At 43.1% G+C, this 17,079-nt stretch overlaps 1 protein-coding gene across 1 annotated transcript in view; it reads left to right on the forward strand.

Moving 5' to 3' along the window:
* Positions 1–719: 719 nt before the first annotated feature.
* Positions 720–17,079, forward strand: part of Dab1 (DAB adaptor protein 1) — a 1,106,217-nt gene continuing 1,089,857 nt past the window's right edge. Inside the window, exon 1 of the mRNA XM_074079997.1 lies at positions 720–988. The gene's annotated coding sequence lies outside the window, so the exon portion shown is untranslated. The remainder of the gene's footprint in view (positions 989–17,079) is intronic.

Here is a 17,079-nt window from a genome sequence, read left to right on the forward strand (position 1 = left end):
TAAATATTTACTGATTGAAAGTTTTTACTGATATATAATGATCCCAGGAAGGCCAGGCTTGCATTCAATGAAGGAAGAAAAGCTCTTTTGTTTACCATCACCTGCCATGTGCCAAGCTTTGTGCTTATCTTGCTTCTCAGAAGCCTGTGAGAGAGATCATCTGATTCCTATTTTGTAGATGAAGCAACAGAGGCTCAATGATTTGCTACATCAGCTGCATCTGGAACCCTGGATTGCCTGCTCCAGTGCTCACACAATTGATTGTGGGTGTGCAGAAACATCTCTCAGGGGTTTCTGCACATGCGGGAGAGTGTGTCTGCTGCTGCTGCTGCTAAGTCGCATGTGTGAAGACACTCAGGGAGGAGGAGTGGTTGAAAGCACTTTCAGACCAAGACCCAACAGGCAGCAGGGAGAGGTCTCTCCTCAATCAATCACTATTACTTGACTTGAAGCCCAGACTTTCCTAGGAGCAGACACTGAGAACAGCAGAAGGTGAGGACTGCAGAATGGTTGCAAGTTGTAGGCTTTGCTGGGATTGACTGGGAGGGAGCCTGAGAGCATAATGCTAAGGTCCTTCTCCCCTTTCAGAGCTCATATTCCAGCCAGGTCAGAGACCAAGCCACTGCTGCGGGCTCCCGCATCCTGCGCTAGGTGGCGAAATGCTGAGGGGCTCCCCTATTCGGGGGAATGCGGTAGTGATGTATAAGGTATGAAAGATGTGGCCTGCAGAGAGCCGGCACTGTCTCTACTGCTGTTACTGCTGCTGCCGCCGCCGCCGCCGCCGCCACTACTACTGATGCTGGCGGAGCTGCTGGGAGTGAATCTCCCCTCTCCAGGATACCCAGTTCCGCGGCATCTCCCGCGCGCCCTGGCCCCACACGGATCTCCCAGCCCCAAGGAACAAAAGCGGAACCAGCTGGCCCAATTCTGCAGCCAGAGGATGAGTCGAGAGGGCTGAGCGGAGAGTGTGGTTCTCGGCGAGTGGAAGGTAGGAGAAGGTGTTGCGTTTGCCCGCCGCGGCGTGGGAATCTCGGGGTGGGCGCGCCAGGGCGAGGGCGACCACGGGCGTCCACACGTGCGGTGGGCGCTGCCCCGACCCGGCAGAGTGGTGGTCTGCAATGCCGGGCCGCATTGCCCACCGCGGGGTATGCGCCGCGCTCCTGCAGCCGCGAGGGAGTCAATGCGTGGGAATTGGAGACGGCGGGGAAAAGCCTGAAGCCTGGCAGCGGCGGCTGCAGAAGCGTTGCCCGCGGCTCTCGGTGGCGCCCATTCAGTCGCGAAAAGCCGGCAGGTGGAGGCTGCAGTGTGCGCAAAGTTTTGGGTAGCGCGCAAAGGCGCAGGCGAGGGCCGCGACGCACATTCGCGCAAGTTGTGGCCAGAGCGCCAGGGCGACCCCCTGGGTCCCCAGGTGGATTCTCTGAGTAGGGGACGAATGGCTTTTGCTCCCCGCCACCCCAGCCGAGGCTGGGTTTACGCACTGTCATTTAACCCTTCCTGTCCCGGGGGAAAGCAACTTCATCCTCCTCTGAGAATGTCTTGGAGTCAGGCAGCGTCGAGGCTCCTGGCTCAGTCCTCCTGTGGTTTTGCGCATTTCCCCGCTCATTCTGTGTTTTCATTTCTGTCCACTTATCTTTCCGGAAACCAGGGAAGTTGGACTGGGGTCTTTCCTCCCAATCTATAATTTTACCCCTTGGACGATTGGACGCATGTTTTTCTATCTCCACTTGCTTGGCTCTTTGATGCTGCCTTGAAAGATGAGATGATTAATCAATTAGGTTAGTGGCCAATTAGGCATAACCTTGTAGGAAAATAATTATGTCTGGCTCTCTGGGTTTCCACTGGTAATGAGGTGGGAATCCAGCCTGGGTGCAGGGGCTGCTGTTCCTAAAAAAGATAGGGCTGATCAGGGAATTTCTGGGAATTTAAAATAAAAAAAGATTCACATGTGTGAGATTGTGGTGGTAGATGGAGTAAGTGTGTGTGTTTGCAGAGGAGGAAATTAACCCTTGGTTAGAGTCTGGGTGGACTTTGCAGGCAGTGCGTACCCACCAGCTCAGAAAGGTGTGTCCACTTGCTTGCCATGCCCCCACCGCCTTGTTTTCTGAGGGGGTCTCGCCTATGACTCGCCTCGCCTCGCCTCACAGTAGCTTCGCTGCTGCTTTGGGAGGCTGAGTTCGGATGAATGCATTTTAGTTTTACGTAGGAAGAATCGCGTCGTTGCAGACGGAGGCTTCTGTATTGCGCCTTCTGAGAACACACATCTCTCTGATTGTGTTAAATAAAGCGGATTTTAAATGGGTGCAAAAGGGAGACAATCTGTTTCCAGGGCTGGGAAGTTCTGCTGCAGAGAGGGGCTTCCTTTTCTTTTTGGAATGACTGGCGGGGTTTGGCACTGCAGTATTACAATACAGCCATATTAAAAAGGTCTTTCAAGCTTAAGCCCTCCACCACTGCAACCCCGTATTCAACAGACTTCTCTGCTCAAACCCTTCTCTTGCAGGGCTCATGCAGTGGATTTCAAACGTGCACCATGTGCATTTTAACCCCTTTCTCAGTTTCAAGCTCTTCGGTCTGTTTAAACATCTGGACCCTAGATAGTAGATTTCTGTTCAGAAAGCAAAGATCCAGAGGCGTTCCCAGGACTGATGAAATTTTGCAACAGGTCCTAGGTCTAGGGTTTCTAATAATGGATCCCCGTGGCTTATAGTGACCTGGTGCTCCAGTCTCCCAGTGACCTGATCTGGGTTAGACCAGGTGGTCTCTGTAATCCCTGCAGTGCTGATATTAGCTGGTTCTGAATTTTATGGCTTGCTTTCTTCTTCTTCTTTTTTCTTCTTTTTTTTTTCCCTTTCTGAGCTGAGCAGGGGAGTAGCTGCACAGTGTAATGTTGACAGCAGCATTGCCATTGCATTCCCAGAGGAAAGAGATGGGGACTGGCTGGGGCTCATTAGCAAATAGGAATTGCCCAACTGGAAGACTGCGTAGTGATAGTGGTGGCCAGGGACAGCTGCTAGCCATAGGCTCCTCCTGCCTTCCTCAAAATGAACTGTCACCATTCAGCCCTTGATCTTTGCCAAGATTTTTTTTTTCTAGAAGATGGACTCAGCCAGTTGTCTTTCAGCAACCACATTTGTTGGTCAGACTCTTGTGCTGGCAAAGGCTTTGCTCTTTTTTCTAAAATTGAATATTTTTCTATAGTGAAAAAAATATTTGGGGAGTAGTTTAAAAGAAAGGAAAAGGAGAGGGAGGGATAGGAGTGATAAGAAAAATATAGAGTCAGAGATAGCTTAAGACTTTTTTAAAGAGAGTGGAAAAGATGGAGGGAGGAAGGAGGAGAAGGAAGAGAAGGAGGAAGAGGAGGGCACAAGAAGGGTAGAGAAAAGAGAGAATACTAGTTTCAAGAGGGAGAAAACAGCACTCACATGCAGCAAGATCTGTTCTATCATCTGGCTTGGGAAAAAAATGTCAGGGAAAACCTCAAACTGCATAAGATTCAACTTGCTGCTTGGAACTCAGCTTTGATTTCACCAATTACTAAGTATGCATTCAATCACAGACAGCCTTTGACTCTACTTAACTTTGTTCTTCAAGTGGGGACTCCAGTTGGTGTAGGTGGGAGCCAGGTGGAACTCTGTGCAGTAGCAAAAGAGGCTGCTCTTGTCTGTGTCAAGTTGGACCTCCACCTGAACAGGTTGAGTATCTGAACAACTGTGGAGGAGGTGTTCCTTTGCTTTTAGATTTTTTTCTCCCACAGAATGGACAAGTTTTTAAAAAGTGTATGATTTATTTAACTTTGGGCAAATAAAAGTAATAGTGTATCACATGCCCTTACACATGCCACCTAGAACATGGAATGGTGGGAAAATGATTCCAAGTCATTTTCTCTTCTCCAGCCTCATAGTCTCCATTCTGAACCATCAGCTAAGCTCCCCAATTCATCTCCCAACGTCCAGCATGAGCCCTTCCTGAGTTGTGATATAATCTTTCTAAAACATGGTTTTGATCATGTTTCTTCCAAGATCAAAAACATAAAGGACTTTCTATTGCTTAAAGCTTATTATTCAAATTCCTGACCACAGACTTCAAGGTCTTTCACTGGCCTCTTCATTCCCTGCTAATGTATCCCCCCTCTTCATTTCTCTCCCTTTCTATCCTTTCCTGTTCTTTCTCTAACACATATATGTATATACACTACTGCCATACCACACAGACTCTCACACATACATTTCCACACATACACAAACACAGACATCCTCACACACATGCACCTGAACAGAACTAGTGAGCTCTGTTTAGCTCTCAGGCTCCATCTCACCACACCCCTCCATAACCATGCACACAGCACTTACACCACATTTGCACCCCACGTGTGCCCTTGTATCTTTGCAGGGACAACTTTTTTCCTGTCTGGGATATGCATTCCTATTCCTGGGTCAGGGTCAGGTGAACTCTATACATCACTCAAGATCCACCTCACAAGTGACATCTACTCAGAAGCCTGTGCTCCTCAGTTCTCTTTACACATTGCTCTTGGTTTGTGTACTAAGTTTCCATGTGTCTGTCCTTCCCAATAGACTGTACATTCCTTCAAAGGAGAAAGCATTCATTTTCCTAATCCATTCCAGGCCCTAACCCAGTCTTCACAAAAATATATGATGACTGCATTCATTTTACGAACTTCTAAAGGCTGATTGATATCCTTGATATTTTTTGCATTTATTTCTTATTTTCTCTTACCCTAATTTTTGTTTGAAAAATAATACAAGCTTTTCTAAAATTCAAATGATACAGAAATACTTAGGGTAAAAATAACAATCCTTCTTCCACCCCACATAAATGTCTAACTATTTAATCCCCATGTTATTAAACAGTTGTATTGCCCCTTGGCCTTTATATCATATTTTTCTAACTAGATTCTATGTAGGGATACATGTATATATATGCTTCTCCTTAAAGCCTAAAGCAGTGGGGTATGCACAGGAGGTGTTCAACAACTATGAAATACATGAACATGGAAACTCTTTGGGCTTGTTTTAAAATAACAAGACCACTAATATGAATTCAGTTTAATTTTAAAATTACATTAGTTTCACTAGTATTCATCATAGCCCTGTGTTGGTGTTATAATTCTTATTTTTTACCAAAAAAAGAAAGCCAGGCTCCAAGAGATTATTAATTGGACCAGGTCAGAAAGGCTAGGACAGTAGGGTCTGGATTGAAACCCACATTGCCTTATTTTATTGCCTCTGTTCTTTCTACTTTACTCTCTACATGGGTCTATGGGCACCCAAAGGCAAATCTTCAACTAGCTTTTTATGCCCAATATTTGCTCAAAGCTTGTTTACTGAGCCCTCAGCCCATGTCTTCACATTTGCTTCTCCAACTAGGTCTCAATTTGTTTTTACAGATCAGAAAAGGAGGTGCATGTGAGAAGTTAATATGCCCTGGTCAAGCCAGGAAAAAAGCCAAGATGAAGTAGAAGGTGTTGGGTCCAGGTCATCAGACACAGAGCTCATTTTATATCCATTCATGTGAGAGCCAATGCCAGAAAGAAATAGGACACCTCTGCCTTCACTTGGGTTAGCTTAGTGACTTAATAGAATGAATGGAGGCTGGCTGGTGGAACTTCTTTCTGGAGACAGATAGACTTGGCTGGCTGTCATGTCTGGGTACTACAGCATTGGAAGGATCCTCATTTTCTGCGACAATTGCATTTAGAAAGAGCTCTCTACTCTCCAGGCCTACTCATCTGAATGTCCACGGTCTCATTTGAATCAGAACCATGGACAGAGGGTTTGTGACTTTGGTGAACAGTTGTGGATGTTTGTGGGTCTGCGGATATGCTATGGAATCTGATGGGATGGCTGAAAACTTTTATGCTAGGATAGTTTTTCAGTGAGGCTGTGGGTGCTGGGGCTTTCAGAGTTTGGTTTTGATAGCATCTGCCTTCTGCATAGGGTAATGCAGTTATGGCTCCCACTGACCATGGGGCTCCTGTTTGTCAGGCCCTGGGTTGATCAAATGACCAGTATTGTCTCATGTCATCTTTTAAAAATCCTAGGAGTTGTGTGATGATCCTTACATGGCATAGTGCCCAGCACAATAAAGATCAATAAAATCTTGGCTGAGATTTTAATAAATATAGAAGGAAACCAAGGATCAGAGACATTGTATAACTTGTCCTAGATCACACAGCTAGTGTATTTCAGAGCTTGAATCTGAACTCAAGTCTTTTGACTTTCCACCATACTGCTCTTCTTCTTGATTCCTGATTCTGACCAGGTGATACAAAGAGTATGTGCCTATAGAGCCAAGAGAGAGAAACATTTATTATGTGCATGGTGCTGCCCTAAATACTTTCTATGCATTCACTTGTTTCATTTTCACACTCCACAGGTAAGAAGTATGAGATACAGCTAAGTAGGAGAGCTGGGGTTTAAACTCATTTGTCTGTGCTCTTTGCTGCTTGGTTGTACATGATTCTGGGGACTACTTAAGATCCTAGAATTAGTTGGCAAGTGTACTCATTATTTTCCTTATCATTGTTGATGAGTTCATAGCAGCTGTCTTTACTGAGTGCTTGTAGGCACTTTTCATGTTATCCCATTATTCTCCAAAGAATCTTGTATTTCCATATAAGCAAACTGAGACTCCATGAGGTTAAATGAGGGCTGAGAGTCACATGTCCAATGAGAAGTAGTTCTGGGATCTTGTGGGTCTAGTCTCAATGTCTGTTCTCATTTTCTATCTGTAGACTTTCTCACTGATCCTTATTGCTGCTCTTAGCATCCAGAAAGCATAAAATAATAAAAAATTTTCTAGTATTTTTTTATTTAACTCAATGTTCAGCAGAACCATGGCCTAAGAAAATAATAGCATTTGCATTTCAGTGACTTTTTTTTTATTTCCTACTGCATTATCAGCTGAGTGAAGAGTTACCTGATATTCTGCACATCTCTTTCAATTCCCTGGAAATGAAATAATAATATTACCTGCCATGTTTCCTAGTAGAGTGGTGGAAATAGGTAAATTGGGGTCCTTGTGATTTAAATCTCCATTTAGAGAGCAAAAGACACCTTGTGAAAGAGATAAGAAAATGTTTCTCATGTCTAAATAAACTACCTTGGGCCACTGTGTGACACGATTTAGATAAGGAAGTGGATTAGTTTATGAAACTTGGAATCTTTCCTTGGTGGTGATAATGCAAAAATTCTAAATCATTAAAAGATGTTCACTTGGAGTTTGTAAAACAGCCACATTGCAGAGGACAAGGAGACCCAGTGACATCAGACAGCATTTTAATTTATTGGGCAAAGCACATGTGGTTCCTATCTCAAGGGGGGCAGGCAGAATTAAACAACAGTGAATACCAAATAAAGAATTCATTTGTATTCATAGGCTTTTAATAAATAAAAGCAATTTCTTCCTGAAATGAGCTCTGAACCATAGGTCTTGAGACTTCTTGTTTAGTTAACATGCAGGCTACTGCTTCTTCATGTTTCAAAATGACCATTTTTTTTGAAGCTTGAGCTTAGATCTTTAGTGACATTTTCCTCTAAGCAAATATTTACAGGCAAGTTGGAAACTGACAGGAAGGAGGGTTTAAAATGAAAATGTTACCACACTGAAGTTTACATCTGAGTGCAACACATGGTATCGCCATGGACAGAGTCCTAAGAACTCAAAATATTTGTCAATTTGTAGAACTTGAAAAATACCAAGCTGTTTTTGCCTGTTAATGTTAACTCTAAAAATCATTTTTGTGCATGCATTATGATCATTTTTTACTTCTATCTGATTGGGTGCGTTACTGTCATGGAACTTTAGCTGTTTTCTTCTACTTTATCTTCTGCTCCAGAAGAGGTGAGCCATCTCAGAGTTAATAGCCCATTTATGCTTCTACCTCCATATTTCTACTCATATAGATTTTCCTGCCTGGAACATTCTCTCCTTTCAAATTTCCTCTAAATCCAATGGTTTCTTAGAACTGAGGCTCAGGTGGTGTGGCCTGCGTGAGATCTTCTTAGTTGACACCATTGAGTCTTGACCAGCACTGACATTGGTTGTTCCTATTACTTTATGGGTCTTTTACCATCACATGAATAATACTAATTAGTTGTAAAATATTACAGTATAGAGAATATAAGTTAGTAAAAATAACTTGAAGTTCCAGTTCTTTGTGTTATTCATCATTTTCTGACTATTCTGTCATTCACCTATCTATCTACATATATATGTACATACACACACTAGCATACGTAGGTAGATATAATTCTACATACTTTGCTTTATTCTGCCTTTTATTCTGGACATCTTTTAAAATATATCTCTTTGTTTGCAAACTAATCTAACAACCTAGATGCTTCCTGTATCATCATCTTAGCTTTTATTATCATTTATACATATATTTACATGCACACACACACACATATGCATACATAGGCAAGTAATTTTGTCATCGGTTTGAAAGAGATTATGTGTACCTTCCTGACATATTGCTTTTCTTACTTAATATACTATGGAAGAGTTTGGTTCTTTCCCAGCCCTCTCTGAGTCAATTGGAATAGTTATGTTACTCTTCGTTGGCTGTGTAATTTTTAATGGAGTGATATACTACAAAAATTTCAACCCTTTCTACTGAAAGGCATTACTTTTGTTCAGTAATTTTTATAGTCAATTCTGAAATTAGCATCTTTGTATAGTTTCCATTTTTATTGTTTTCCCCAGACATATGAATGTATGGAATTTAGTTCTCATATTTACGTTTTATGGGTAGATTCTCAAAAGCATTTTTTCTGACCTGAAGGATAGGTCTTAAAAGTTTTAGTAGATGGCACCATATTGCTTTCCAAAGAGAATGTGTTAGTTCACAATTCTCTTAGTGCATATGAAGTAGCAGCATCCCACATCTCGCCAAAAGCACATACTATCATTCTATTTACTTAGATAATCTAGTAGAAGGAGTGAGGGCCCACTGCTATTTTACCAAGAGCAGGATATCTTTTCACATTAATTGTGTAAAGATTTGGATTTGCTTCTCTGTGAGCAGCAAGTTTATCGCCTTTGTATGTTTTTCTTTTGGGTGGTTTGTCTTTTTCTTATCATTTTGTAAATGCCCCTTTTATAATATAGTGACTTTTTTCTCACTTGCATATGATTTTTCCCCCTCCAGACATCTGATCAAATGTTATAATAATCTGTTTATTTTTCTTTGCCTAAACTAGACCAGGAGTTACTGGACAGCCATGATTACTAGACACACACATATAGGGTGTGTAATTCGTCTTTAGGACATTTCATCTGAGCAAGGCCTAAAAAAGTGTAGCTACAGAATACATAGTTGTAACACTGATCAGGTGTATGCTGCCTACATATATCTCATTTACAGTGAATTGTATGAAATAACTTATGAATTTGACATCACATGGACTGAAATGTTTCAAATAAGTGTAGTTTCAAGATGACTAATGTTATGGAAATATTTATAAATGAATTGCCTACTTCCATGCTTTTAAAAATTGAATATGGTTCAGGACTGGGGACTTGGCTCAAGTAGTAGAGTGCCTGTCTAGCAAGCATGAAGCCCTGAGTTCAAACCCTAGTACCTCAAAAAATATATATAATTGAGTTATGATTCAGAAATAGCACTGTGAGCATCAGTTGTTGTGCTGAGCCATATATATGATATCTTAAGGGATATTTAGGGATGCAAGATTAGTTGCCCCTCTATATGAGTTGCTCTAGATGTCTGCATGTATAGATTTTAAATTCTCGTATTTTTACAGATGGACTTAAAATTCTTGCATCGACTTTTTATATTTTTTCAGTCTCTTCCCTTGCTGTCAGGTTGTACTTTCATGTCTTGGTATTGCCAGTTTATCTGCCTTTAAAAGCATTCCTCTTCCCTTTCTATCCATCTTGTATGGATTGTGGACTAACATATCATGGACTGTCATAGAAGTCAATAATCACCAAGTCTTGGCCTGAGTGCCAGTTCTGTGAATAAAGAACATCAACTTCCAGTGAAAATACAACTGGCTGCTTAAGGGTCTTTTTGTTCCTTTACTTACAATTATATTTTGGAAAATGTGAGGTTCCTGGATAAGTGAAATGGTGACATGGAATCTCCACTAATTAGCATTTAGGCTCAATTGTTTGTAACCAGCACCCTAAATAAAGTGGCTTTAAAGCGTGTTTATAATAGTAGACATGGATTTCTCAGTCTTGTAAAAGTGTGACTACATAGGGAAGCTCTAAGGTGTGAAGTCACATAGGCTCCGGTGTCCTAGCTGGCTACTCCTTCATCCCAAGGACACACTGTCATTTTTTATGATCTGTGATGTTTCATCATCAAGTTCACATTCTAACTAGATGGTGAGAAAAGAGAATAAGGAAGAGGACTTCCTTATTTCTTTTAAGCACATGGGCAGAAGGTGCACCCATAATTTAATTTCATGTCCTCACTGCTAGCAGAAGGGAGACTAAGAAATATTCTTTTTATTCTGAGTACATTAGTGGCAGAACTGGGGTTCTAGTTTAAGAAGAGGAGGCTGACACGCTAAGCAATTCCTGTGATTTGTTATTCCTGGTGTCCTCTCAGCTGGCTTGCTAGCAATGTGAGCAAGGCAGAAGGTTCTTCTTTTATACAACTTTTGTGTGGAGTGTAAGATAGTTACTCAACAAAGACAACCTTATCTTCAATCTTCTTGTTTTAGTGATTTAAAAAATGCAGGGCAGAGATTTAAACTTGTTGATGACACCAAGTTCAGGGACTCTTGGGTTTCTTGGCTGCTTTTTCTGTAATGTAGTTCATGCCTGGTCTAGTTCTTTATCATTCCACTCTGGGTTATTCTTAGTTCTTATTCATTTCTCATTGTCAGCTCTGAAAGGTTCAGGTGTGGCGACAACATGCTTTGTAAGCAGTTGTGTTGGGACAACTTAGTGAGAGTCAAGGGGGGAAATCAGCCCCCTGCTAATAATACAAGTGAGTTGAGGGCTTAGATTATGACCAGATTTTTGCAAAAAGGACCTCCTGGTAATCAACAGATTGCATCTGAAGCTGAAGTTTCTGCTCCCTACGGGGTCCTATTGCCTTTCTGATTAACGCAAAAGCTTCCTGCCCCTTACTTCAGACTGACTCTGGAATTGAGTTTGCTCCAGCCAAGTGGTTGATAACATCTGGTCTCTCTGTTTCCAAAGTAGAAATGTGATTTTATTTGGGGGTGGGGAGAGCATTTCAAGGAATGATACTCGAACATGCCCTTTCTGCCTCCAAGTTAAAAATCAAATGAGCGATGAGTACTGGAGTTAGACTAAGTTGAAATCATTTCTGTTAAAGCTTTATTAGAGAATTTTAGTTGCACAGTTCCATCAGGTTGTAGAATTTTTTAAGTTGGGCTGAGCTGTTATCTACAGGTCTTCCTTGTCTCTGGAGGAACACAGGTGACCTCATAGCTTATTTCCTGGGAGAGCAATGAAGGAGAGACTTCTGAGTCTCTCAGAATGGAGGAAAAAGGAAAGAAGTTGTTCTATGGTTTCATCTGGGTTCATAGATGCAGATAAGATCACTTGATCCAAAAGGGATGTATTATGGGATTCTCAGTAACCTGCAGCATTCGAGGAGGGGCCTAGGAGCCAAGTTCAAAGTTCAGAACAAATGCTTATCCTACCCTGCAATTGTGAGGTGGACACACTACTGTTTCGAGGGACATGTAGGAGCTTCTTCCTCTGAGCTGCTCCAGAAAGTTAGTTTCTATGTGCATGATGTATACCTGCTATCTTTTACTCCATCCTCCTAAGCCTCATGAATCTATGTCTGCTAGTGTCCCAAGAGTACTCTGGTCACATCTGGTTCCCATGCAGAAGTACAAGAGAGCACAAAAATGGGGCTGCTATGGTGTTTGAGAGAACCTGTAGCATTGCCACTTGTTTGCTCTTTTTCCTTATTTCACCCAAAAGATAAAAGAGTCCCTTTCCTTTGAGGAGGACGGGTATTGGTTGAGTCACCAGGCAATTCCTGTGACTAATTATCCCTGGTGTCCTCTCATCTTACTTGTAAAGTTGCCAGCACTTGTGAACGAGGAGCAGTTACTCACCTCTTTTGCTCCACCCCTATTGTTGTATGGACTGTGAAATAGTTACTCAACAAAGACAACTTTATTTGCAGCCTTTCTCTCCTGGAGAAACGAAGTGCTGCCAGTACCCTGCTTTCTCCTTTGGAGGTAGAGTAGAAGAAGGATAGTAGCTGTTCCCTTTGAACATCACAGACTTGCTTACAAACCCACAGAAGCTACCATGGCTTTCAAGATGAATCCCAAACTCCTTCACATGACAGAAAGTCCTCCTTCAGTTCATACCCTATATTCTCAGTCTTACTCCTCTCCAGTGTTCTCTCTCTACACTGGCTGGCTTTCTCCCCTGGGCTCCATTTATTCTAAACTGCTGTGGAGACCCCTTCACATGCTATCTGTCCTGTCTTTACCTCTGCTGCCTCTCTCTCCAAGCCACAAGGAAATGCCCTTCTGCTCTCAGCTATTTGACAAAAGTCTGCCTTCCCTTTCAGATCACGACATTGTTTCCTCTGGCAGTCTTCTCTGCTTCCTCCTAGGCTGGGCGAGGCATCCCTCTTGGACATGTCCAAGCACCTGGCAATTACTTTTGTCTCTACATTTGGCACATAACATTTTGACCTTTGGTCTATGCAACTGCTTGTGTTCCTGAGTGCATGGTCTCTATTTTTGTGTGCCAGTAGTTAGCACAATGCCTGGTACATGGTGGCTATGCAAATGAATAACACAATGAGTGACCAAGTACTGGTGAAGGACACAGGTTTTGAAGTTATAATCTGTCTTTGCCACCTTGTAGTTAAACATCATAGGGCTGTTGTATGAAAGCTAAACAAAATATTGCATGGGCAGTGATTGCACAGTACACAGAGGAAATAAAAATCATCTATTGTTTTGATTATGATAAGATTATCATCATTATCCCACATGTTCAACAAATGGTAATGATCACTAGACCACTTCCAAGATGAAAATGTGATCTGTGACATTTCCTACCTCCTGTAGACCTTCCTCCAAAGAGCTTTGAAGCCACCAGTGGCTTGAGAAGAGGAGTGAAAACAGACAAATTGACAGAAGTCACCATCAGGCAAAATCACTCACTGAGCAGCTCGGCAGCTCCTAACATCAGGTCTCAGCAATTGCACTGTCACCAGGATTTTGCTAGTAACTCTGCGTTCTTTACATATTTCTCTGCACTCTAAAATTTTTCCTAAAAAGAAAGAAAAAAATGACACTAAGGTGACACAGAAAACATTGTCAGGATTCCAGTGAAGGTCAGACATCTTCCGAGGGATTGCCTACGAGCACACATCCTGCTGTGCTGTCTCTGTGAGGCACCCTGTGAAGACAGTAGGAGCTTCAAGCTGATGTCAGAACTCAGCTTGGAAGATGGCAGATGTCTTCTCTGTGCCAAACTCCCGGCAGAGTGTGTTCCATGGAGTAGTTGCGTTTCCATGTATGTGCATGAACAATACCTTCTCTTTCTCTTTTCTTGTGGGTCCACATTCATTTTACTGCATTTATTCAGCACACATTTATTGAACCCCTACTGGGTGCAGGGAGTTGGATTGATTTTTTTCCTTTTGTGCATGTTTCTCCCACCGCATTAGTATTTCTGCCTCATTAGAAGTAAAGACTTGTGCTAAAAGAAACATGGAAGTAGCTGGCATCTACTGTTTTTAAGAGGACAACGTAGAATGTTTATTAATAATTTTTGGTAGAAATATTCCTTGTTAATAGGGTCTAAATTGAAGTAGAGCAGGGAGAGAAAGAAAACAAGGACCTAGTCCTAATTTGATGTGTGATCTTGAAAGTATTGTTTAACTTTTCTGGGTTTCAGTTTCTAACAATTATTGATCTTTCCAGCCCTAATAGCTTATGATTCAAAAAAGTATAAAAGGAAGAGAACAAAGTTGAGATTTGCTATGCTAATGTGGAAAGGTAGTGGATTTGGAATTGGTTTGAACTGGGGCGTTGAGCCTGGTGATGTTGGGCTGAAGTTCCCGGCTGACTTGGTATGCTGCCTCTTGCCTTTCCTGAGGCTTGAAGTGAAGCTTCTAAAAGATGATGCATTAGAAAGTGAGTGATGGATGATGAGGTGTACACACACACTTATTGCTGTTCAGAAACATCTTGATTTCAATATTATTTTAACCAGCACTTTTGTTTTTGTCCTCTGGGTTGGTTAAAGGATACATTGCCTTTCAACATTTTTCTTTTTGTTTCCAAAGCTATCATGGATACCACAAGTGAGTGGGTGTTGTATCTCCTGTGTGTCTTTTCCATCAGAACCCGTCTTGCATCCCAGAGCCTGTCTGAGTGCATAATATTTTATTTGTTGGCCTGAAAGGAGACCATTTGTTCCCTGCTAAATGAGCTGTTACTCCTTGCCTCTGTCCCTTGACACCTGGGGCTGCATTCATAGGAGAATCCAGCCGTGGCTCTCTCAGGAGCCTTTTTGAAAAGTTTATTAGAAGAGAGAAAACATTTCTCTGCAGGTTGTGTCCTCCCTCCTTCCTGCTCGGCTCATTAGTCAGAGCAGGAAGCGGTACCTGGGGGAGGAGGGCAGGTCGCAGGCTGAGGGGTGGGCATAGGCCTCGCAACAGCCAGGCTCTGCCTTTTGGCTGCAGCTGAGCAACAGGTAGCCAATTAGGTCTAATTGGCTGCGTCTGGCTGCACGTGGCGGGGCAGCTTGTCTACGCAGGGCTTCTGTGGCCACGCTGCCTTGTTTGGGTTCCTGTCCTGTCCTGATCTCTTGGCCCACAGACTGCAGATAGAGGGGTTTACCATGAATGGCCTGCCTCTGAGGGACCAGAAAGCAGCTTCGACCAGTCTGCTCCCGAAGGAGCAAGCTGCCTAATCAGCTGTTGATTTGGGTGCCTGGTCAGTGTTTGGGTTCAGTTCACTGGGATGATTCTGTGTTACAACTGCCAGGTGGGGGTCACCTCAGTCCTGGATCTCTGGTGACATCCTATTGACACAGGACAGTTTCAACATACAGGAGAGAGGCAGAGAGACCACTTGTTACAACCCCTTCCTCTATTCCACCCTCTACACACCCTCCATCTACACCCCACCCCAACTCAACATGGAGACAAAATGAAGTAATGGCACAACGCTGCCCAGCACCCAGGGCTCCCTGTCTGAATGAGAACAGCTGACTGCCTCCCCCGCTGGAGAAACTGCCTCCTCCTCTTTTACCCTCTTAACCCAGGTGCTTAGAAGTCTTCATGAAACAAATTTACAAGGACCTTGAAATAGAATGTTTTTCAAGGCTAAGGCCATGTTCCAATCCCAGTACTATCACTTACTAAGTTACTGACCTTGAACATGGCTTTGAACACCCACAATTTCAGTTTCCATGGCTGCAAAATGGGGATGATAAAAGTTGGGTCTATTGCACAGGAAACCGTGGACATTAAAGGAACTAGACACTGGCTAAGGGTAATGTTTCATTAAAAGTTAGTTGATTATCATTTTGTATTTGCTACCTAACTCTCCACCCATTTCACAGATGAGGACACTGAGGCAGAGTGTGTGTGTGTGTGTGTGTGGGAGGGGGGTTGACTTGTCCTATACAGCTAGTTAGAGACAGAGCCAGGAATAGAATCTAATCTTCTTTCAATTCCACTGTGATACAGATACGAGAAGCAGTCTGTCCTGTGTGTCCAGATAACCACCTTTCTCTTGCTCATTTCTCCAGAACTCTTACCCAGGAATCCCACAGATGTGAGGCTTGATAAAGGTCCCAGGCTCTGGGTATCACTTCCTCTGTCTCAAACCATGGCTTCCCATTGCCTCAGGATGAAACCTAGGCTGTCCACATGGTCCTCTTTTGAGGATCTGGCCGGGGCAGTCTAGTCCCAGGGAGCCACTTGCAGTTCTTGGTGGTGTCATGCTACTGGCATCTTTTGAGCCTGACATAGCCTGGGGCATGTTTGTTGAGTGAATTGTGACAAGTGACTTGAAGCTTTTCCAGCTCTGCAGAGCTGCGATTCTAGCACACCTATGCAAATAGACAGGTGGGACCAGCAGGAGGTGGGTCCACTCTTTCCATGGCCACCTGTTCCCTGTTCTGGTCACCCTTGTATTTTTCCTGAAGGTGGAACACATTGCCCACTGGGCAGGTATTTTTGCCACACACAACAGTTTTCCACTCAGTATGAAATTTAATACTTTTGGGGGATACTTGGATTTGAATTCAGAGCCTCATGCTCACTGGATTTAAATTCAGAGCCTTATGCTTGCTAGGAAAGCACTGCCTCTAGCCCTTTTGGATTTAGGTTATTTTTTGGGTATGCTTTTTACCTTGGACAGCCTCAGGCCATGTTCCTCTTACCTGCCTCCTATGTAGCTGAAATTACAGATACCCCACCACTCCTGGCTTATTTGTTGAGGTGGGATCTTGTTTTCCCAGGCTACCCTTAAACTGGGATTCTCCAAATCTCTGCCTTCCATGTAGCTGGGATTACAGATGTGAGCTGTAGTGCCCAGCCCTGAAATTCCATTTTTGCAGGACCCTTTCTCTGCTTGGTCCCTATTACTCTGTAGTTCCCCATTAGGTCACCTGTCACAAAGGTGTCCCATGCTGGCAACTTGTTTGGGAGTTCGAAATGCACAGACTGGATCTGTTTTGCTGCCAGTTCCATCTCCTGTCATTGGCAGTAGGGAATAAATAACTACTTACAAAATGAATGAAGGGATGATTGAGTCCAGGTTGAATCCATGGCAGGGGATGGGCAGGCCTGAGTTCTAGGAGAATGTATGGTCCCAGCCTGGCATATCTGATGTCTCCTGCTCTGCTGATGGTTAGCATCAGGCCTAGCCTTTATTTTTCTCATTGTGTTTCAAACCCACCAGTCACCCAATAGTATAATTTTCTAAGTGGTTTCATTTCAGCTCTGCTAATTGAAGAAAACTGAGCTCTTTTTGAAGGCTTACTTTGTGTGTGGCTGTCACTGGTGAGTGTCGAGACTGGTTGTCAATCACTGACAATAGCTTGCCGTTCTGGAAT

Source organism: Castor canadensis, chromosome 7 (genome assembly GCF_047511655.1).
Source record: "Castor canadensis chromosome 7, mCasCan1.hap1v2, whole genome shotgun sequence".
NCBI classification, from domain to species: domain Eukaryota; kingdom Metazoa; phylum Chordata; class Mammalia; order Rodentia; family Castoridae; genus Castor; species Castor canadensis.